General features: G+C 34.8%; 1 protein-coding gene and 1 pseudogene across 10 annotated transcripts in view; one reads left to right on the top strand and one right to left on the bottom strand.

The window, feature by feature from the left end:
• LOC106800933 (putative ATP-dependent RNA helicase DDX5 pseudogene) overlaps nt 1-10,311 on the top strand; it is a 56,036-nt pseudogene extending 45,725 nt beyond the window's left edge.
• The window catches only part of NAALADL2 (N-acetylated alpha-linked acidic dipeptidase like 2), a 1,131,941-nt gene that overhangs the window by 121,767 nt on the left and 986,441 nt on the right, over nt 1-23,733 (bottom strand). The gene's annotated exons all lie outside the window — the stretch shown is intronic.

The raw sequence follows: 23,733 nt of genomic DNA on the forward strand, positions 1-23,733 counted from the left end.
AATTAAGAAAGAAATAGAGAAATAATTCCAAAACATTGGAGTAGGTCTGAAGTGGGGCCCAGGAAGCTAAATTGAAATTCTCCCCTCGGAAACCCATTCTTCGCTGGACTGGAGAAAGGAATACAGATACAGAACGGCACATCTATAAGGTACTGTTAAATAATTCAGATAAAAATAATGTTCATTTTCTGAGTTCCATATCTCTGACCCAATTCACATTTTGGGTCAGGGTACCGGAAGTTATGTAGGTGTAAATTCTTACTCATCTCAGGACCTCATATGGTATATTCCATTTCACATATTCAACAACATGAAATATTTAGCCCCTCTATTTTGTGTTTCTAATGATCTAATGAGGAATGAGGAATTATCTAATGAGGAACGGCAATATTAAAATTCCCATACTATAGAAGAGAACACAGAAACACGGTAAGAACAAATAAATTCTTGGGATTCTCTCATTGAGAGCTTTTCATAGGGTAGAGATTTTCCAAATAAACTATACAATTTGAGTCCAGAGTATGTATTTTTATCCCCTTCATATTGCTTATTTATTTATTCTGAATTGCAGTCGAGAGAGGGGAAGCGCACCATAGTCGTACAAGTGAGCTTGGGAGTTAGTTTGGCTTGAGTATCAATTCTGTCACATAACGTATGTGCAAAATGTAGGCAAGTATCTTAACTCTTCTGACCCCCAATTTCCCCATTTGTTAAATGTGGATAATAATATTCATTACAGAATTGTTTTAAAGATTAAATAATGTCTAAAAAGTACATAAGTCATAGCAGTAACTCAATAAATGTAATTATTACAAAGTGATTCAAGCACAAGTATAAAGGCATATTTCAAAGGCAACTTGTGGATCAATAATAGGTCTTTCCCAAATATGAGTTGGGATCTCCAAAAACTAACCAACGTAGGAGAACTGACTGTGGAGGTATTTAAGACCTTATAGAGAAAATAGAGTTTGAAGACTATGATAATGAGAAAATCCATAAAAATCCTTATCCTTATTTTTACACTATAATACAGCAATAAAGGCAGCTTGTTAAAAAAATGCTATGAATGATGATTTTATATACCCTAAATTATTAATGTATTAATTGCTATTTATCATCCCTCAATTGCTAGAAACTGTTCTTGATCTTTTCCCTCTATAGTACCAAATAGATTTTTTTTTAAATTTTATTTATTTATTTTTTCCCCCAAAGCCCCAGTAGATAGCTGCATGTCATAGCTGCACATCCTTCTAGTTGCTGTATGTGGCACACGGCCTCAGCATGGCCAGAGAAGTGGTGCGTCGGTGCGCGCCTGGGATCTGAACCCGGGCCGCCAGCAGCAGAGCGTGCGCAGTTAACTGCTAAGCCACAGGGCCGGCCCCCAAACAGATTTTTAAACATCCATTTTCTGAAGTTTCAGAGAATGTGCATATTCAGAGACTCTCCCTCACCCCATATTTGGCTCTCTATCTGAACGTTCACTACCATTCTGATTTTATGATTCAGGGTTCCTGAATCCTGCCTCCGAGGTCCTATCACAATCCAGGAAGCAACATAATTTGAATGGTTTAGATGAAACAAAACACAAAAACAGCAACAATGACAATTTGGGTGATTTTTAATTAGCATGTTTAGTATTACTAATAGATTTTTCCAAGTTCGCTACGTGATAGCAAGGTTATATAGTCATAGTATGTGTCTTCTGACGCTCTTACAATTTAATTTATCTCTCTCAACTCTTAATAGATGTGGGAATATAGTTCAAAGGCCCTAGATATTTTTCCTCCACTTCCTTTAGCTCTCTAAAGACACACAACTCCTGCTCTGTCTGTGTATTATCTTTTATATTCACAAATTTTTAATTTAGTCCAATATGAGTGACCCACAAGTCATTGTAGGAATTCTGAAATAAAAATTCTCCCAGGTGTCATGAAGGACTACAGAATCAAACCTTCCGTGTGTATTTATATAGTCAATAAATATGTATTCTCTATATATTTTGTGTACATACTAAAATTCCTCTTAAGCATAATTCTCAGTGCAGGAACTATTATTAAAACACCAAGGATTTTTGAACGGCATGTCAATATATTTGCTTAATAAATCAATTAAATTCAGTTGGTAATAATGCCAAAGATGGAATTTGGAATTGGAAAGAGAAAAGGGAGCCAAAAGTGATGGGAGAAGGGGGTGTAAATGCTCTTGGAATGTAGCTAATAATGCCCATGGGGTAAAAGGGCATTTCAAAGTTGCAAGTTCTTTTAGCCTGAAGGGTGTGGAGATTTTGAAAAAGGCCAGAGTAAAGAGTGGGAATGTCATAATGACAATTCTCTAGATATCAGGAATCCGTATAACTTTCCTCATCATGAAAAGAGGAAATATCAAGTCAATTTATCCCGCGAGTTGCACAAAGTTCCAGCAGAACTCATTAGGAATGTTTGCGGTGGGTGGGAAGAATGATTCTGCATTTACTAGATAACCACGTGACATGTATGGTTTAACCAACCAGATATTTGAAGTCATCTGTGAGGAGTCTGGTCCCTGGTTAAAAACCTGTATGTGATTTTTCAGGTCCCACCACGGGTAATTACAAAGGCTTTACCTGGCAGGCCTCAGGGGGAAGGCTGCCCTCCCTACAGGAGCCCCGGTGCACAGCCAGTGGCCTGCAGTCCCTGAAGGGAGTTTCACTCAAGAACTCGGGCACCCCTGCCTGACAGTCACGCTCTTCACATATTTGCATTCTTAGCCCAGGTGCCTTCCTTCGTGAGCCTCTTTATGTGAGGCTTTGGGCACAGCGCCTTTCAAGAGCCTCTGCTGACGCCTCCTTATTGGGAGGGGTGGGGGAATACAGGGAGAGAAAGGAGAAAACTTGAAGACACTTCCTTTCTCTGATTAAGTGCCCAGTATTTTCCACTCCTGGCCCTTCCTCCTTTCCCTCTTCTGGACCCCAAGTTCCATAAAACTGCTGGAGGCTTTTGTTCCGGGCTCCCTCAACAGTGAGTCTACCCTATATCTGTGCTGATCCATCTGACCTTTGACTGGCATCCCATTCCATGGGTGAAAATGAAACAAGGGGAGTCAACGCTCTCTCTGGTTTTAGGCTCTTGCTTGAACCATCACAGGAAGTGATTAAAGGCTGAAGTCTTTCATTTTTAGCTTGTTGTTTTAATTGGTTACTCCAACATCTAACAGTTCAGCTCTGTCTCTCCCATCTTAGCTAAGCTCCTCACAATATGTTGTCATACGTCTACAATATTACTCAATAACCTTGCCCTTTTTAACACAAAAATACAGTTAACATCTCAAAATGATGTCTAATTCCTCATAGAAAATGTAATACACATTGAGAAAATGAATACTGAGAAAAACTATTATTTAGCTTACTTTTACAGCGTCAACAAGAAGTATTCATTAATTTCTCATCCTAGGAAACCCACAGAGTCTTTGTGATGATAAAGATATTTCATTCTACTTCACAGAGTTTTCATATAGGATCTTAACTTTAGGATTCCTAAACACGCAGAATACTAATTTGTGCTTTGAGAATCTTTGTTACTCTTCAGAGTTATATATAACAAATACTAAGGCAGTGTGGGGCATGGAAAGAACAACCTCTAGGCCCAATGTTCTGACTCTGTTACGTGCTAGACTCATAATCCAGGACCAGTTAGTAAACACCCCTGACTCTTTTGCCTCAAAGGTTGTTAGGAAGATTAGGTGGGGCTACTATGGAAACTGGTACATTTTCTCGTCAGAATTTCTGATACTCATAAAGATAGCATAAACATTAACGTATTTAATGGATATTAGCAATAGTACATCCCTATGGGCCATAATGGTATAATATCTAGCTCAAAGATAAATTTTCAGATTAAAAGTGCTAATACATACGTGGCACTTGGAAAAGTGAATAGAACAAAGCTCATTATGTTCCATGTACTGATAATTACATCATCATCATCAACATTTCATCATCAATACATCTGTAGGGTAAATGGAATAAACTGGAAAAGAAATGTAACTTAGAAGAATCTATGATCAGTCACTATAGATTAATAAGATTATTTTTTTCTTTTGTAAGAACTTTAAGGTTGAAGTTCATTTGAGTGAAAAGTTTTTGTTTTATTTTTCTCTCTCTTTGTGATGATTCCTCCCTGTTCAGGGACATTACGGTTGGTGCCATAAAAACTTGACCTGAAGTTATAATGGTATTTTGGCATTTTTGCCCCGTAAAGTTATTGAAAAAATCATTCTTGGAACCATTCAACCTCTAAGCCAACAGATAATTTGGTTTAGTTACTTCTTTAGGTTTACAGCTCATGGAAAGCTACAGGTACAGCCACATGTGTAAACTGGTAACAGGGGATGACTTTTTTAACCTAATTTCACTTGCAGCAAAGCTCCATATCAGGCCCTGTCTTTCAGCATTGAGGCTGATTTTGATCCCTTTCAAGAGCTGCATGTTCAAGCATGAGTCACAATAGACAAGAGGTGGAAACAACCTAAGTGCCAATCAATGGATGAATGAATAAAGAAAACACGGTATATACATACAAGAGGATATTATTCATCCTTGAATAAAGAAGAGAATCCTGCCATTTGCAATAACATAGAGGAACCTGGAGGACATTATGCTGAGAGAAATAAGCCAGACACAGAAGGACAAATTAATACTACATCATCCTACTTATACGAGGAATCTAAAATAGTCAAACTCTTAGAAGCAGAGAGTAGAATGGTGGTTGCCAGAGGCTGGGAGAGGGGGAAATGGGGAATTATTTGTCAAAGTGTACAGAGTTTCAGTTATACAGGATGAATAAGTCCTAGGGATGTGCTGTGCAGCATGGTCCCTAGAATTAACAGTCTGCATTGTATACTTGAAAATTTGCTGGGAGAGTGAATCTTATGTTGTGTTTTTATCACAACATCATAATAATTATTATTATTATAAATTAAAAAGGCAGGAAAAAATTTTTGGAGATGATAGACATGTTTATGACATAGATTGTGGTCATGGTTTCACATATGTATACTTATCTCCAAAGTCATCAAGTTGTGTACATTAAATATGTACAGATTTTGTATGTCAATCATACTTGAATAAAACGGTTTTTAAAAAATTTAAAAATTTTAAAAAAGACCTGCCTGTTCAGACATTTACAGTGCATGGGAGATGAACACCCCATTGCCTGCATTGGTATGACTCTTTAGTCTTCTATTTTCATATTTTATTTCTTGTTATGTGTTTAGAATAAAGGGATCAAAGAATGAAAACAGAGCCATTATGAACAAAAGTATCGAGTATTTTTGTAACTCTTATTTTAGAATAATCTAAGAAAGCACACAAATACATGCACGTAGGCTTAAGACTTTATAATAAAAACTCGTATGAGTTTTGGGTAAGAAATAACTTATCGTAGATCACTTGTCAGCTTATGGTGTTAAAACTATCATGTTTAAATTCTAATATTTAGAAAGTGTGATACTGATTTGAACTAAACCAATTATTCTATTAAAATTAGAAATGCTCTGAAGAATGTAATAAAGGAGATTTCTATCAGCCATAATAAATACGTCAGCTTCCGACTATAAATTATAGTTATTTTATAAATATTGGGTATCTATTTTTAAAATATTGTAAACAAACAATTCTCAAATCTATTGTGATATAGCATACCAATAAAATGTACAAAGCAGATGATAGAAATTGAGAATGAAAAATAAATTTAGATAAGAATTTTGAACATTCACTGATACTTGCATATTATATGATATGATTCTTGCATAGAGAAGAAATTTAAGCTGGTGAGTAAGAACTTGGTTCTGGAATCCAACAGACCTGGATATGAATCCAAGCTTGGACATTCACTAGCTGTGTGGGGCCTTGGCTCAGAAATGCAGCCATTTTTAACCTCGGTTTTGTTATTTGTAATATGAGGATAACGGTTATAGCGAACTCACAAAAGTGTTGTGAGGGCTAAATGGGATAACATATGTAAAGCATATAACACTCTGCCCTGCATAAGGCTGGGACCAAAAAATGTTATTTTGAGAAACGGAGCAAATTAATAAATAATTTGTTCTCCTTTAACATAGTATAAACCTCTACTAGCATTTACATTTCTGAGTTTTAATATGTATGTACCCATCTATCACTGGCACTAGACCATGAGTTCCTCAAGGAAAAACCATTTTTGAATCCTCAGTAACCAGCACAGTTTCTAGAACAGATAAATAAATGAAGGGAAAGCATAGACACATTCCTTTAGAGAGCTCCCAAACAGAAAACAAAATCTATTTACTGAAACACTGGACATTTCCTATGCAGTGAAAATCACCATAGTACATTTTTTAGTGTAACAATGAAAGGCACTGTAAAGATACTAAGCTATCAAAAGAGCAAGGCTTTCCTGAAATGGGATGTTAGGGTTAAAATACCTCTGCACCTATAACATCTCAAAGCAATTGCTGTAAACCTCAGGGCACTTCTGAGCTCTTCAAAGCTCTCAAAGTTTGGTACCGGTGATGATAATTTCATCCAAAGGTAAAGAGAATCTTTTTTCCTCACCATTGTCTTTTCCTTTTTCAGGCAGGTGAAAATGTGTGTGAAGTCATCCTTTTTTTTCCCACCTTCCCTCCTATCAACTCAATTCTATACTGTACTACCTTGAGTTGTCTGAGCTCAAGTTCTAAATTCTATTTCTGCTTATTTGTTACACTTTTCACTGAGAAATCTTGGCTCAAATTGAGTCTCTGAAATGCATGACACAGGCAATTTTCATGGTAAGAAAATCACTAGCAAATATAACCTTCCCTCACTTCTCAGGTACAGCAGTGGCTGATGCTAATGGAACTAGTCATTTGCTTATCACGGGTAAAATAGATTTCATATTGATTGGTTTGACTCTGGACTATGGTATTCCAAATTAAGATTGCTAAAAAGAACTATAGAATTAAACGCTAAGTTAAAACAAGCAATGATGCAATGGCATACAGATATTTATACTCTGCTACAATTCACAAGCAATTCCACACTACAATGTTTTGAGTTCATTCTCAATAAGACTATGTGGAGGAATGCAAGTGGATTTTAGATAATAAAAATCACATTTTACTGCTATAATCTTCTTTCTTACTTTAGAATCATTCATTTTCCAGTCATTAGCCTATACCTCACATCTCACTTCCTTTTCTAAAAGCAATTTTGTTTTATCAGGTGCATTCCTCCAAAACCAACAACTAATACTCATAGTAGCAGACATTCAACACAAAACTCTTAGAGATGACTCTGAAGGTCTCCTTCTACAGCTCCTGTTGTGTTTTCCACTGTTAAATGATATCACAGTGTTTTAAGTACATAGACTATGTCACTGGGTCAGGGAGCAGGAGAGGGCAATAAGCCACTATTTTTCACTTGAAATCATTTATATTTCATCAAATAGCAAGTTTAAGCAGAATATCATCTTCCTAAATCTTGCTAAAAGATACTCTTTTTAAAAAAAAATTTCCAATGATAAAAAAATACATGTTTTGGAGACCCAAAAAAAACCCCACCCACCTAGATGGGAGCACATACCTTTAAGCAAAATTATAACAATGCTGTCATTTCGTTATTTAGTGGCCTAGCTACCAGGCTCTGTCTAACCCTTTGAACCTTCCAAATTCCCCATAAAAGCCCTGAGAGGCTGAGTCTTTCAGTCAAGTCTAATTTCACTATGAATACATAGAGACAGCTGAAGACCGCCTACTCAGGTAAAGTGGAGACCTGAGTCAATTATCAGAGTAATTCAAGCAGAAAAATTTCCTACTGTGGAAAAGATAATGTTTGCTTGAATTATCAGATTGGCCTTCCATAATAACTAAATTCATTAACCCTCTCCTTCACTTCACTTTGCCTATGAAGACACAGTCTTGTTGCTATTAACAATACACACACGAGGCATCTCAAATATTTGTTTGTGAGTTTACAAAATACTATATTGATTACTTATAAAATAAGTTCACAGTTTTAATGAACTATAGTTCCCAGAAAATTAGATGAGGCAGTCCCTGAGTGGGTAGTAAAGACAGGGAAAAGAAGGATAAACCATAACTATAAGCTGTTTCTGATTCTCTAAGATCTCTCCCCCTACCCATGTGACCCTGCTGTAGGTGAATCTTGTATGTACATTTACACACACACACCATTACACCATTTATCACCCACCAGAAATCCATATTCAAATTTTAATAAATTTAATGATTTAATAATAATTATGATAATAAAAGAGTCAGTGATCCTTTAACTTTAAAGGCAACAGACAGACTTCTTCAAGCATACAAGAATGTAAAGACCAAAGTACTTATGAATCTTTTTTAAAAAAATAAAATAACTTCACTGATTTCTACTGGTCTCTAGTCACGTAGCTCCAGTTCTCATCATTGCTCTTCTTCAGCTGTCACTACGTCCACCCCCACAAGGCTTCACTGTTACTGAGGCCACCTCCAGGGAGTCATTCCACTTGATTCTCTCCAGTTTTTTCTCACCAACCACAACCACTGACATCGTGTTTGCTTATTGGATGACCAAGATGGTGGCCAGGATATAGGGTTTGATGCACCTTGATAAGGAGGAAGTCGGGAAGAGCCATTATCTGGAAATAAGTATGGAAATTCTGGAGAGAAACTAGTTAAAAAGAAGAAGAATCTTGATGAGATGCCCGAAGATTTGAGAAGAATTTTTATCAAGAACACACTAATTTGGCTGGAAATAGCACACCAAAGAAACAAGAAAATTACAGTTAGAGGTCATAACTGCCCAAATCCAGTCCTGAATTTCTATGAAGCAAACTACCCTATAAATGTCATGGATGTAACTGGAAGATAGAACTTTACTGAACTCATTGTCATTCAAGCTCAGGTGTCTCCAGTTACTCTAAGCAGGTTGGATATAATTGGAGTAGCTTAGATGGATTCAAGAAATCTTTTTATTTACCGTCTGCCATCATCCACGTCAAGCATCAGCCATTTCTAGAGAGAGAAAGGATGGGCCTATTTCTATGGTGCCGGTGCCAACTCCAGAACAGGCCAACAGGTAAAGCAAGTAGCTGCTGAAGACTGTAAAACATGCTGTTTGCAAGTCTACTTGCATCTATGCTGATGTTCCCAAAGGACCACAAATGTAATTTGGAGAGAGGTTTGGAAATTTGTATTACAACACCAGGAAAATTGACTGACTTTCAGTGTGTGAGAAAATCAATCTGAGATGAACAATCTAGTTTTTCCTTGATGAAGCATATGGAAAGCCTGATAGGGGCTTTTACCCAATACAAGATTATGTACCAGTTAAGGCCTGATAGGCAAACCCTAATGTAGAATGCAACTTGGCCAAAAGAAATAAGACAACTTGCTGAACACTTCCTGAAACATTATATTCATATAAACTGTAGTGCACTAAAACTAATGAAAACCACAATATTATTCAGATTCTGGATATATATAATGATGTATACAGGAAGAAAAACTTAATGGAAGCTAATGGAAGAGATCTTGAGTGAGAAGGCAAATAAAACCATTTTTTGTTGTTGTTGAAACCAAAAGAAGATGTGATAAGCTTATCAGACAAATGAGAAGAGAGTGTCCTTCCACGGGTATCCATGGGTTCTAAATTAATTCAAAGATGGAAAACTTCCTATTCTGATTGCTGCAGATATGGTTTTCAGAAGGCTAGATGTGGATGATACGAAATTTGTCACCAATTATGACTACTTAACTCCTCAGAGCATTATATTCATTTAATTGGAAGAACTGCTCGCAGTAATAAAATACTCTCTTCACACCTAATAACATAAAGCAAGCAAGTGACCTTATCTGTGTCATGAAGCCAATCAAGCAATTAAGCCCAAGTTGCTTCAGTTGGTCAAAGACAGAGGTTCAGGTCATTCTAGGGGTAGAGGAGGCATGACGGCTGACTATTAGGCCCATTATTCACACAAAAGGAGTGGATTTAATACCTTTAGATAAGGGAAAATTTTAACAGAGGTTATTCTAGTCTATTTAAGAGAGACTTGGGGGCAAAAACTCAAAATGGTGTTTACAGTGCTGCAAATTACATCAGTGCTTTGAAAATCATTTTGTGTCTGTTGGTATACAGACCGGTTTGAGGACTAGTAATTCAACAGGGAATCACCAGAATGGTTATGATAGCACTCAGCAATATGGAATTAATGTTCCAAATATGCACACGGTATGAACCAACAGGCATATGCATATGCTGCTCACTGTGGCTGCACCTGTGATTGGCATCTTGTGCCAACAGAGTATTCTCAATAAGGCTTTGGAAGTGTACATAGATGAATGTTTTTCATAATTGCTTTTTATATTGGATGTTATCACATACAATAGTTATTTAAAAAGCAGAAATGACTGCAGTGAAGCAGTATTATAGTTCACTTTTTTACTATTTAAGTTGGATCTATCTCTATACCCTGAAACAATTTTTAGTGAGTTTTTTTGTACTAGAAAATACAGGTACTGTTTTCACAAAAGTAAATGTACAGTGTTTTGAAATAACAATAATTCAGTGCAGTGCCTGGCCCTCCAACAAAATATATTTGAAGATTGAATTAAGTGGAAATTGCACTTTATTTTATATATACGATGTCATGTAAAATTTTGCTTAAATGATCTGCATTTTTAAACATAAAAAATAAAATGACTGTTAAAAATATAATAAAAATGCAGCCAAATAAGAGACTATTTAAAAAACACTCAGAAATGAAGAGAATGTGGTAATAAAACTGGTGTGAAGCATTGAATCCATTTCAATCAAAAAAAAACACAGGGTGCTGGCCCGTGGCTTAGCAGTTAAGTGCGCATGCTCTGCTACTGGCGGCCTGGGTTTGGATCCCAGGTGCGCACCGACGCACCACTTGTCAGGCCATGCTGAGGAGGCATCCCACATACACCAACTAGAAGGATGTGCAGCTATCACATAGAACTATCTACTGGGGCTTTGGGGAGAAAAAGGGAAAAAAAAACAAGGAGGAGGATTGGCAACAGTGGTTGGCTCAGGGCTGGTCTTCCTCAGCAAAAAAAGAGGAGGATTGGCATGGATGTTAGCTCAGGGCTGATCTTCCTCACACACACATACAAAAAAAATGTTGCATTAAAAAAACAAACAGTAAACAGTTGGAAATTACTATTATAGAACAAAATGTATCCTTGATAATATAAACAACAAAAAATAAATATTAGCAATCAAGGTTTGGGGCTTAGAGGAACATGCAGTAAGTATGCTATTTTCAACATCTTACAAGCAGGGATTTAATGGATGTCATCTTAAATTGAAACAGCTAGCAAAAAGAGCATAATGAACCCAAGGTCTCAAAATTTCTAGGATCTTTTTTTTCTCATAACATAATAGGGCTCTATCAGAAATTAACATATCTTATACAGAAGCAAAAATAAATATAATGACTCTTTTCTTAATGTAACATGTAAACAATTATTCATTAAAATACTTCCATTTATTCATCTATCTCTATTTTCCAACTATATATATTCATTGAGAGATTACTAAAATAATCTTCATGAAATATTAATAATGGTTATTGGGAAGCTGGGATTTCGATTAACTTTTAAAATTTTAATATTTATACTCCTTTGAAAATATTAAGTTATTATAGCAACACTCTATCAGAAGGTATTGCCAACATTGGTTTCCATGAGAAACGGGATGATTAGGGAACATTGATATGAGGAGACTGTTCACAATCTTGCCCTTGGTAACTTGAGAATTTTAAATTTATGAATATCTTAGTAATTGAAAAAAACAAACGAAATAAAAAAATTTTAAGTGATTTTATCAAATTTACACACACACATACACAGATTTAGAAAGCTAAAGTCATTAATGTTTCAAACTAGTTGAAATTTGAGATCCAGATCTACTCCAAAGACTCTATGGTTGTATTGATGTGTGGATATAACACTGTACAGTCTTTGGCAGAACTTATTATAAAATAAATCTTCCTGACTGATAAAAGTGCAGAAACATTGTTTTTCATGAATAATATTACATAGTTACCCATCTCCTTTAGTTTGAAAATGGTGCTCTGGTTTCCCCTTTATTCAGCAAGCAAAACAACGTCCAGTTCAAAATAAGACGGCTTTGCAACATGAATTTTGTTTAAAGACCTGTGCTGAAGTCTTATTCTTAGACGAGAGAATATAAATAAGTCTGCCTGCTAAAAGGATGCGTGGTGTGGGTAAGATAAAGTTAAATGGTGATGACAGAAGTGAGTCAGATTGGCACAAAGTAGACAATAAAGAGGTATCAAAAGGGAAACAACCTTATAAGACCAGATTCATGCTCAATATGAAAAATTAAACATATTCTCACAAAACTCATTAACGTTCCTCATCGAATAAGTATGGCTTGAAGTACCAAATTAGCATACAACTGAGGAGATCTAAGGAGAATGATTCTCTAGTTCGAATCTCAGAATTTTAAGAAAACATTCTCTAGTTCGAATCTCAGAATTTTAAGAAAACAATCTATAAACAAAATAGCTTACATACCTCAGAATTGCTGTAAATAATACACTTGAAATAAATTTTCAAAATTTTTGCTATATTTACAAGACCATCATCACATTTATAAAATCTAGGAGAGTCACAAATCATGCCAATAAATCCCAAATTAAAAATAGTTTTGATTTACAAATCTGTCCTGTGCATCTTAAGGGTAAAAATGACAGATTTATAGTCAGTGTTTTTGGACCCACACCACTTTGATTGAGTTTATAAGTCCTACTCTCTTGTTTTACTTCAAAGTTCTAATTTAAATCCTAACTAGTTCTTTCTTCTATTGCTAGTTCAGTCTTTTGAAGTTCCAATTTTGTAATGAGCCCCATAAGTGGTTATGCAGTATTTTCCCTGTCTTTTTCTGGGGGGAAAAATAAATCCACCCTATTTTCTTTGCCCAGGTGCCAAGAGTAAGCAGTCGTCTTCAACAGGATTTTCATTTAAAGGTACTAACAAATTATTTTTCTCCATAAACCATGGGGGAAGAGGATCAACTTCCCATTATTAGAAAAATATCTCTGCAGAAGAAAAGCAAAGTCAAGTCAGAATCGGTATTTGCGCATACTACTGATTGTCTGGCACTTACAATTTAGTCATAAACCAATGTTCCTGGATGAGGTTAAGATGGAAATGTGTTCCTGGCAGTTCCAACCAAGCACCAATACATTAGGAAGCCAGCACAATTTCTAAAAATGATTAACTCTTGACTCTAGTTCAAGTTCTAATTCAGCAACATTTCCCTCCCTCAGCAACCCCTGCTCCACCAGGCTTCGGTAATTCAAGTTATGTTTAAATCCTGAAATAGCAGTGTTCCAAAGGTGGGAAAAATTCTCTCTTTTGGTAGCATTTTAATAAAAGAAATCATAGATTAAAAGCTCAGCATAGTTAGACATTGCCTTAGAAATGAAAACAAAGTAATTTCATGAGACATTATCCAAGAACAAATCTTTGCATTATAACAATATTATAACATAGTAATGAATTGAAATAATTTAAGCTCATTAAAAAATCATTGATATTTTCAATGATTTATTCCAGGAAAAAATGAAAGAAAAACATGTTTTTAAAAATAGTAAAATGACCCTCGTTATGGATGAGAGCTTAAAGTAGTTTGAATTTTGGAGACAAATAATTTTCTCTTTAAAAAATAAAAAATAGTAATTTAGTGTACATCATTCAGACTTTTTCCCATAAGAAATTCTCTTTCTTTCTAAATAATTGTAAAGGAATTTAGCTATTTATTTCTAGCAAGCTGCCAACCTTTTAGAGTCTTCTCTGAAACGGTTTATAAAATTGGGACACAAATCTCCAGGGAGAGGCTCATGTAAGATTTCTAGCGATTAACTCCTTCGGACAAACAAGAAAGCATCCGAAACAGCTCAGATTCACTCGTAATGGAATCTAAATATGTAAGTAATGTTCCCTTTGTTATCTCAACATATAATAATAGACTTCTCTTGTTAACAGATATACTGATAATTTCAGTATATCTGAAATTATCATCAACAGGGAAGATAGCAGATGCTAGCAACTTAATGTGAAAAGCACCAGGTTAATTCATACAAATAAAAACTATTCCTGGGCAGGCATAAACTTTTTTCTTTAAATAATTTAGAAGCTTATTCGTGTACCCAAATTTCAGATATATCCAGCAAAATAGTTCAGACCATATTTTAATTTCAAAAAAATGGAAATAACAGTTTGCAGAATCTTATAGTAGATACGAAGTAAGGGGGAAAAAAGCTCAAATTATTTTTTCCACTTACTAAGTAAAATATTACAAATTCACAAGTCCTAAATCATGGGTGACCATTGTAAAATGATTCATTTATTTAAAACAAAACTAAAATAATGTTTTCTTGGGAGATACATTTAAAACATCTTTCTATTGTTTAGAGTTTAAATTTTGGTATTTGTTTTTTGTTTACAACTAGAGGCCACTCATTGTTCACAAGACCAAAATAAGCAAGTTTACATATGTACTAGAAATATTTAAAATTGTTCTTTAATTGCATTCAGTTTCTCCAGTGACCTGAAAATTGATGTCTTTCAAGTGTATTTTTTGAAAATGAGACAAATAACATTTTTTATTTATAACATGCTTCATTCACGTTGTACTTTAAAATAACAATGTTTATAAAGAAACACGGTTTTCCAAAATGCTGGACCATTTTGTATGGCTATTTTAAAATGCCATGCATCAAGAATAACTAGATGTTTCTCCATTATTTTTATTTTATTATTTTTTTTGCTGAGGAAGATTGGCCCTGGTCTAACATCCATGCCCTTCTTCCTCCACTTTATATGTGGGACACCACCACAGCATGGCTTGATAAGCAGTGCATAGGTCTGTACCCAGGATCTGAACCTGCGAACCATGGGCCGCCAAAGTGGAGCACGCAAACTTAACCACTACACCACAGGGCTGGCCCCTCTCCATTATTCCATTTAAACAAAACTTAATTGTTTTGCAGGACTTTTAAAATTCCTATTAGTGGAAAAAAATATATATTGTATGAATACAAAATCTAATCGAATGTTACTAATTTTTATTAAAACCTAAAAATATAATTTAAGTCAATTTAATGAAGTTTAATTATTCTTAAACTTTACTTCATAATCTTTATAAGGTCAGTCAATGAGTTCCTATTTTATTTTAAAGTGGTTGCTGCAAATCGTTCCCAGTTTTGATTATGAGTATAGACTCTGGAGCCAGACTGTCTTGGTTCAAATCCTAGCTTTGCCACTTGTTGGCTCTGCTTCCTTGATCAAGTTATCTTTCAGCTATGTGCCTCTCTTTCTTCATCTGTAAAATGGGGATGATAATAATAGAGTTTATTTAGTGAAGTTGTTGTGAGGAAATGAATTGATATGAAGTGAACTGTGCCTGGTACACAGTAAGCTCTACATAAGTGTTTGATATTATTATTTCACTTTTATATTATTGAGTGTGAAATTGTTATTAAGCACTGAAAAGGGTGTTTGACACAACAGACTAGGCCTAATTATTCAAATGAAGAGTGTCCTTAATCGTATCACTTGAGAAATTACACATTTACCTCATACTGCTACTAATCAAAGAAATTTTGGATTTTCTCCTTTGGAGCTGCCTTTAGAGTCATTCCAAAGACAAATAAGAAAATTAATCTTATTATTCCCAGTGCTACAAACAGCATTTCCCAATTTGGTCATTCAATGTAGTTAACAGACACAGCCTTAAAATATTAACAATAATAATAACAAAATTCAAATTTACTCAATATTTTATATGCCAAGTATACCACTGAGGATTTTACAGCTATCTCATTTGATTAAGTTGGATCAGTTTGAAAAAATGTTTTCCTCCTCAAGGAATAAAGATGCATATCATTGGGGACATTCTAAAGAATGTGATGAAAGCTTTGAAGGTGATTCCAACATAGGCTGCAATATTGTGATTTATAAGAAATACACATATTTGGTCATTCAGATGACTGAAATATATTTCTCAGATATATATGGTCTTCATCGACAGTTCCTGGCTTACAGCTCTCAAAACCCTTGGAATTTCCTGAGCCATAAGAGCAATGTAAGCATCTTTTGTAATAATATTATTATAATATGTAATGTATATGTATAATATGTGCATTACAATATATAATAATAATAATATTTCTCTCTTGTCCTCATTTCCTAAAAAAGCTTCAGGGCCATAAAGGTGAAATTGGTGTCTTGTTTATATTAATGAAGGTGACTTTTGGACCCCACCCAAGGGTGGGGGCTGGTTGCCAGGACAATCAGTGATGTGATCAGAGGATCTGAATTTTCAGTTCCCTCCCCCCCTCAGATTTCCAGGGAGGGGAGAGGGGCTTGAGGTTGTGTCAATTGTCAATGGTCAATGATTTAGTCAGTTATGAACTATGTAATGAAGCCTCCATAAACATCTAAAAAAGACAGCCCATGAGCCCCTTTTTTTTCAGAAAGCCTCCATATTGGGGAACCAGAATGCTTCTATGTGCCACCATGCTGGTCCCCAAGCTCCAAGGGGTCAGAGCTCCTTTGTTTGGGACCTTGCCCTATGTATCTACTCATCCAGCTGTTGATTCAAACCCTTATTATCCTTTGTAATAAATGGGTAACTGAGTGGGTAAAAGTTTCTTGAGTTCTGTGAGCGATTCCAGCAAATTAATCAAATCTAAGGAAGGGGTCACGGGAACCTCTGATTTATAGCAAGTCAACAACCCAGACTTGCGATTGGCATCTTGAATTGGAGGGGGTCGTTGGAACCTCCAGTTTGTAGCTGGAAGCATAGGTAACAACCTCGGCTTGAGACAGGTGTATGAAGTGGAGGGCGGTCTTGTGGGACTGAGCCCTTTATATTTGGAATCTGATTTGATCTCTGGGTTGATAGTGTCAGAACTGAGTTGAATTCTCAGACACTCTGCTGGCGTCCAAGAACTACCTGTAGGCATGAGGAAGCCTCTACACACACACGTTGGAATTGGGACCAGGAACCCTTTGCAGAGGCCACAAAAGGTTTTGCATTATGATACAACTCATGTCATAAATGACCATTGGGGCTAAGAAAGGCACAACTCTCTGGATGTTGTATATTATTATATTTTGGTTAAAATAGATTGTCACATGATTTCAAAGTCATAAGTCATTAAGTACTTTTAATTCACATGAAATTCATAATTAGCAATGAATAAAAAATTAAAATAACCCATACTTAATTTGGGCCACACTTTTTCCCCTTATTTAATTGCTTCGGGGAGTTAGAAGAGCATGAGAGAATATATGGCAATAAGATATGCTTTGGTTCTAATGATTGTCAATGGACTATAATAGAATAATCTGTTCTCTAAAACTTTGGTTAAGTCCCCCAAAGTAGAATTTTTTTTAAGATTTTTAAATTTATTTTTTATTGAGGTAACATTGGTTTATAACATTACATAAATTTCAGGTGTCAAAGTAGAATTTTAAGACTCTGTTACCCATTGGCTAAATGGGGATGACATCCACCAGAAATAATAATATAAAACGTATGATATAGTGCCTGGCACATAGTAAATGCTTAATAAATAATAGCTGTTATTAATAAATGCTGGTTATTAACAATCACAAAATTTGAATCTGAAAAAAGAATATCAAAGCACAAAGATGTAAGACTAGTCTTTTACTGCATTCAAGTCCTTCTTGGTCTTTAGCTATTCATTATACCAAATGGAAAGCTGAGGCAATCTGGTGGTTTTGTCAAAAGAAAGAAAATTATCCTTATATTCAAACACTCCTGTCATGTTCCCAAAGCAAAACCTGCTGAGTAGAAATTAGTTGTTGCAGAGGAGACAGCAATGGTGAGAAAGGAGCAGAAATCTTATTAAGATTTGTGTACAGAAACAAACAATACAAAGTTACAGGAATGGCTTGAAGTATCATTTTCTTTCCCCTCATTAATGTTTCCTTGTACTGTATGATTGCTGCTATTTATTCTGTGGTCACTTAAACAAGACCAAAACTCATTCACACATAGTACAGCTGCAGTTTTTAGACAGTCTCATTTTTGTGCTTGAAAAATGAAAATGCAGTAAAAGCAGTCTGCAGTACAAGTAAAATTACAATGCTAGTCTTAAAGTTATCATAATAGAGCAAACAATAGCTCATAAAAATGATTTGTGGCCTTGGCATACAACCTATCAAATGCCACAATGATTCTCTCTCTGTTAGCTACACAAGACAAACCTAAGGGATATTATGGTATTTTAGTAACTCTAGCAGCAACAAAAAAGTTCATTGTAACGAATACAGGCGCTAAAAAAACTAAAGTAATCAGTTTTCTCCATCTCACTGGGTAATTATTAGAATAATGAACTCCAACCAGCGGTCACATATTGCCTAACGAAATAGTTCATCAGAAAAGAGGGTACAATAATTCTTACCAGTTGAAGGAGAGTGTAGTATTAAACGAATGTAATTACTGCAACCTAACAGTGCTGTATGATGGCGGGTGCACTTTCCACACTGCGGGCTGGATAGTCCAGTATGCAGTGAACACCCAACAATTAGTCAAAGGATAAATGAACTGTGTTAATATGAATCACATTTGAATAGAAACCATGGTAGGATGGTCAAGAGTGTCAAAAACAAAACTCCAACACTTCAGACAGATATTCTGAGTGTCCCCTCGTGAGAGACTCACAGGTAGAAGGGAAAACACATCCTGCAGTCTAACTTCATCCTTTCCTAACTGAAAAAGCAGATATCTGAGGTTTTATGAGCACCTAAAGACACCAAAGAATCTTGAAGACAAGTGAAAATCAAGCAGTACATTTCCTAACTTCCAGTTTAATGTTCTTCTGGCTGCTAAATCCAATGCTATTTAAACAAAGGCTATGACATTGCATCTCTGTGACCTACTCTCTCTGTGCTAGCATCAATAAAAATAGTACTTTACATGGGGCCAGCCCTGCAGCGTAGTGGTTGGGTTCCGCTGCACCTGCTTCTCCCACCAAGGTTTGCAGGTTCTAATCCTGGGTGTGGACATACGTACCGTTTGTCAAGCCATGCTGTGGCGGCATCCCATACACCAAATGGAGGAGGATGGGCATGGATGTTAGCTCAGGGTTAATTTTCCTCAGCAAAAAGAGGAAGATCGGCAATGGATGTTAGCTCAGGGTCGATCTTCCTCATCAAAAAAAAAAAAAAAAATAGTACTCTATGAAACAAAGAGAATGATACCTCAACACAGAACACAATCACATCATGAGACTTCAGCCATCCTTTACATCTCCTGTTCTCCAAACCCAAGCAGACAATAGAACAGTTTTCTGGTTCACAGATGAGGAGATCTACTGAACTGCTAAAATGTATGACAATTTGGATCTGTGTTCATATTTTGATTCTTTGAAATATTGGAGTTCAAAGCATCTGACCTAGAGAAATAAGCCAACTTAGTCCCCTCAGACATTTTCCCCTTTTTCCTTGCCAGCACAGATTTAAGTTCCACAAATTTTTACATAAAAGGGAACATTTGAAAAACTGGAACTTTGGATATTTACCACATCATGTCATATTAATTTGTCAAAAATGTACCCTTTACTACATATGTATGAAATCTAAAGATGGCTATAGTAGGAATAAATAGATCAATTAACTCGAGTTCTATTATTTGAATTAAATGCTAATATAATTAAGATCTTATCATTAATATTATTTAAACTTTAATTTCCTAAGCCTTCCTAAAAATAGGATTTGGTTTTTTTAATCCACCTACTAATTTATATTAAAATATAATCTACACTACCAAGGTACAAAAACTTTCAACTGTAATCTGAAACCAATATTTAAAGATTTCAGGTTCACCTGAAGTAATATTTCTTTGCCTATATAGTTATGCTCCAGGGACTAATTCTGCTATCTACAAAGCTAAGATTGAGAGTAAAAAAAATTTGAACTTTTTCAGTGGGCTCACGGTGCATAAGAATGATGCTTTTCATTTAAATTTCAAACCAGAAGTTTTTCTTGTTAGATTGGTGTCTGGATATGCACAAGTTTTGAGAATAGGCACTTTAAAAAAAATCGTCTATCATCTCCTGGTTAGAACAGTTTGTTTGGAACATGTTGCCTCTATATTATGAGTACTGAAATAGAGACAATGAATTCACATGCTCTCACATGAGAGCAAGTACCATACTAAATGTTTGGGGAGAGGCTTGTTGTTCTAGAAAGAGCATCTTGTAGATGAATCTACTTCTTACTTCTATCCCCTCAATCTGAACTTCAATTTTTATCTGTAAAATCAGGTGACCAGATGGTCTCCAAGGTGAATTTCAGCTCTTTCTGAAACACATAAGTACCACAGAAGGCCATCTTGCATTGTGGGAAAAAATCTAGGTTTCAAGAGATCTAGATTCTGTTCTTGGTACTTTCAGTAGCCAGTTTTGTGACTTTAAACAAGTTTCTTAACCATTTCCAAATTTCAGTTTTCTCATCTGTGAAATAGGGATACCATTGTCTGTCTACCTCAAGCGCTCATTCTGGGAAACAAGATTTTGAAAATCAGATAATATACTAAAACATTTAAAAAATGTGAAGAGGCTGCCACAATGAACTAGAAAGGTATTAACATTTATTGTGCTAGGAATGAAAAATGTCAGAATTTATTCTAGCACTTGAATTCTATGAAACCATGAAAATGTGATGGAAACACAGCAATGAAACAAAGATTTCTATTTGCGATCTGGCTTTCTATGTATTTAGGATTTAACCGCCTAGCTTATGATTCTAAGTTGAAAGATTTTTAAGATTTTTAAATGTTTCTACAAATTCAAGTTTTTATGTTGGGATATTACTATATTTGAAATCCAAAAAAAGTTGGTTTGAAGTCATAATGTGAAAAAATATATTTAAAAGGATATCTATTTTCAAATTATCCTGAATGCTTAGATATTGACAAATAATTGGTTTAAAATATTGTCTTGTAACTGTATGCTCTATGTCATCTTGCATATAATCTTGATTACACCAATTTCATTTCCTTATTGTAAGTTTCAAATTCCACTGAGTTTACATCATGAACTTTGATGGATGAGCCAGACTGTTGTGTCTGTCTGGGCAGGTGTGAGATAAATTGCTGGGCAGGCTATGATCTTTGGGCAAATTACTCTCCTTGACTACAATATATATCGATGAGATGTGTCAGTGTTCATACACACACCTGTCAGTTGCATTACCCAGGTGATAGAAATACAAGTTAAGGGACCATCAAAATGAACAGGGAGAAATTCACTGTGTCATAGGAAATTAGTAAAAGAACCATCACCTTAAGCTGGAAATATAATGAGGTAGGTTTTGATAGGGAACAAAATTCAAACCACTTAGTCAAGTATAAGTAATTATATTTTTTCATCTCCATCCAAAATTAGTTTTATTTAATACAAATGAAAGTGAACATGACAATAATTTAGGGTATTTTAAAGGGGAAGGAGCAGGTAAAAACCTTATAATTTCAATTCAATAAATTTTGACCATTCATTCAAATTAAAAACTTCTTTGTTATTGTTTTGGTTTAATACCAAAAACAAAGGAAACTAATTTATTAGCTCTATTAAAGAGATCTTCAGAATATATGAATATTTTATTCAGAATCCTTTCACCAGATGTACCATGTATACCCTTAGTTGTAAGGAACTATTCCAGGCCCTGAGGATTAGTGTAGGAAATTACTAAAAAAAGTAGACAAAAATATCTTCCCTAATGAAGCTTGCTTTTTATAAAATAGTCCTTGAATGTTTCTGCTCCTTAATGAAAGCATGAATGAATCCTGGCTTCAAGATATAGAGTATTAGATATACCATACACAAAATATATCTATACCCAAGACAAAAAGCAAATCTCAGGAGGAAGCCAGATGATTCCCAATAACTTTGTGTTTTACCAAACTAACTTCTAACTGATACCATTATGCTCCCTCAAGTCTAAAAAGGTCCTTTTATCCCTCTTTTAGAGGCTATTTCTGTCTAGCGAATTAATGTAAATGCACAAAGACATAATTGCTTACAAGAATAAGTGTTTAGGAGAAGGAATTAGAAACTACCAGAAAATTCTATAACACTTAAGGGTGGAAAAATACTCGAAATTCTCCAAGAACTGCTTTACCTATTCTCATTGTTATTGTTCAACAAATTGTGCACTTCCATATCCCTCATTTTGTTTCTCCCAGATAGACTTTATTCCTAAACGCTGGCGAACAATCTAATCTTAAAAGGAGGCTCACTATCCCTCAAAAATACATCGTTCAAATATCACTTTACTTATCTATGTAGATTCTTTAGGCCTGATACTCGAGTCAAAAAATAAGGTATTTTTTTCTGAAAATTGGGTATTCTTTAAAATTACAAATACCACTACCCAAAATTAACAAATTTCAGATTTAAAAGACATATACTATATATATATACAGTAATTCATGTCAGTAAATATAAAGTAAAAGTTTCAAATCTTCTGCTAATTTTAATTTGAAGAGTTGGACCTCTTCTTAATTATGTCAAAATTTCTAGCACAGTAGACCCTTCATAAAACTCTCAAAATATTTTTATAAAGAGGAATTTTACTTTAGTGCTTTATTATTCTTTTTCATAATAAATAATAGAACAATGTTTCTTTTCCTAATTGGTATAAAAGTTTGGCAAACTTTTAAAATTATAAGAGTATCTGATATACAATAAAAACAAAGACTTTGCTTGAGAATAGTAGTTTACCTGCATGAAGGTATATTCATGAAGGTAGAGCATGAAGAAGATTCTAGCATTACACAAAGATTAAGAAAAGATATATATCCCCATTACCATCCCTGGTTATTCATGTTCCTATGATATAGATAGATAGATAGAGAGAGAGATAAATAGGTAAATAGATAGGCAGGCAAAATGAAAAATTCTCTCTTTTATTCTGATTCTCCTGCAAACTTCTTACATCACAAAGGTTACAGAAACCTTATGATACTGTTTGGCATTACTCGTCTTGGTGATACTCAAGAATAATATAGCTGTTTCTATCATGCAAAACACCCCAAAATAAAGACACAACATCTTTTTTGCATGTTTTAAGAGTCTGACATAGTATCATGAATTTTTTTCAGTCATTACAAGATTAATATTGTTTCATCTTGATCCAGGCAGACCCTATGCATAGCCCAAATTTGTCTTTGGCAGTACGCAGATGAAAACTGAATTCAGTTTCCCTGGAAACATGTTGACTATCAGAACATTAAAAGACAAAGAACCCAAACTCTATGTATAGAAATCTAGCTTCTTTTTGGCTAGCTAGTTGAGTGGGATACAGCAATCTTAAGATCAAATTAAATTTTACAAAATAATGAATTCATCTAGTTTATTTTTAAGAATGTCTTAGAGTTCTAAGAAAGACTTAATTATTAACTGAATACTTTACGTTGAATACGGAATTTCATCAATTCAATTGTACAAAGTTGAATGTTTGCTTTTTCTTTCAAATTATAAAATACTGAATTTATCAGACTTACTGGTGTCTGTACTATTTGCTTTATGGTGATCCAACATTCCAATAACTAGAAAAGCAAGCAATGGGAAGTCAGAGAAATTTGAGGAAGTACAAAGTGGACTACATGTTGTTAGTTTTCAAGAAATAATGAACACTTTATTGAGTGTA

Source organism: Ceratotherium simum, chromosome 15 (genome assembly GCF_057802395.1).
Source record: "Ceratotherium simum simum isolate JZ-2026a chromosome 15, ASM5780239v1, whole genome shotgun sequence".
NCBI classification, from domain to species: Eukaryota; Metazoa; Chordata; class Mammalia; order Perissodactyla; family Rhinocerotidae; genus Ceratotherium; species Ceratotherium simum.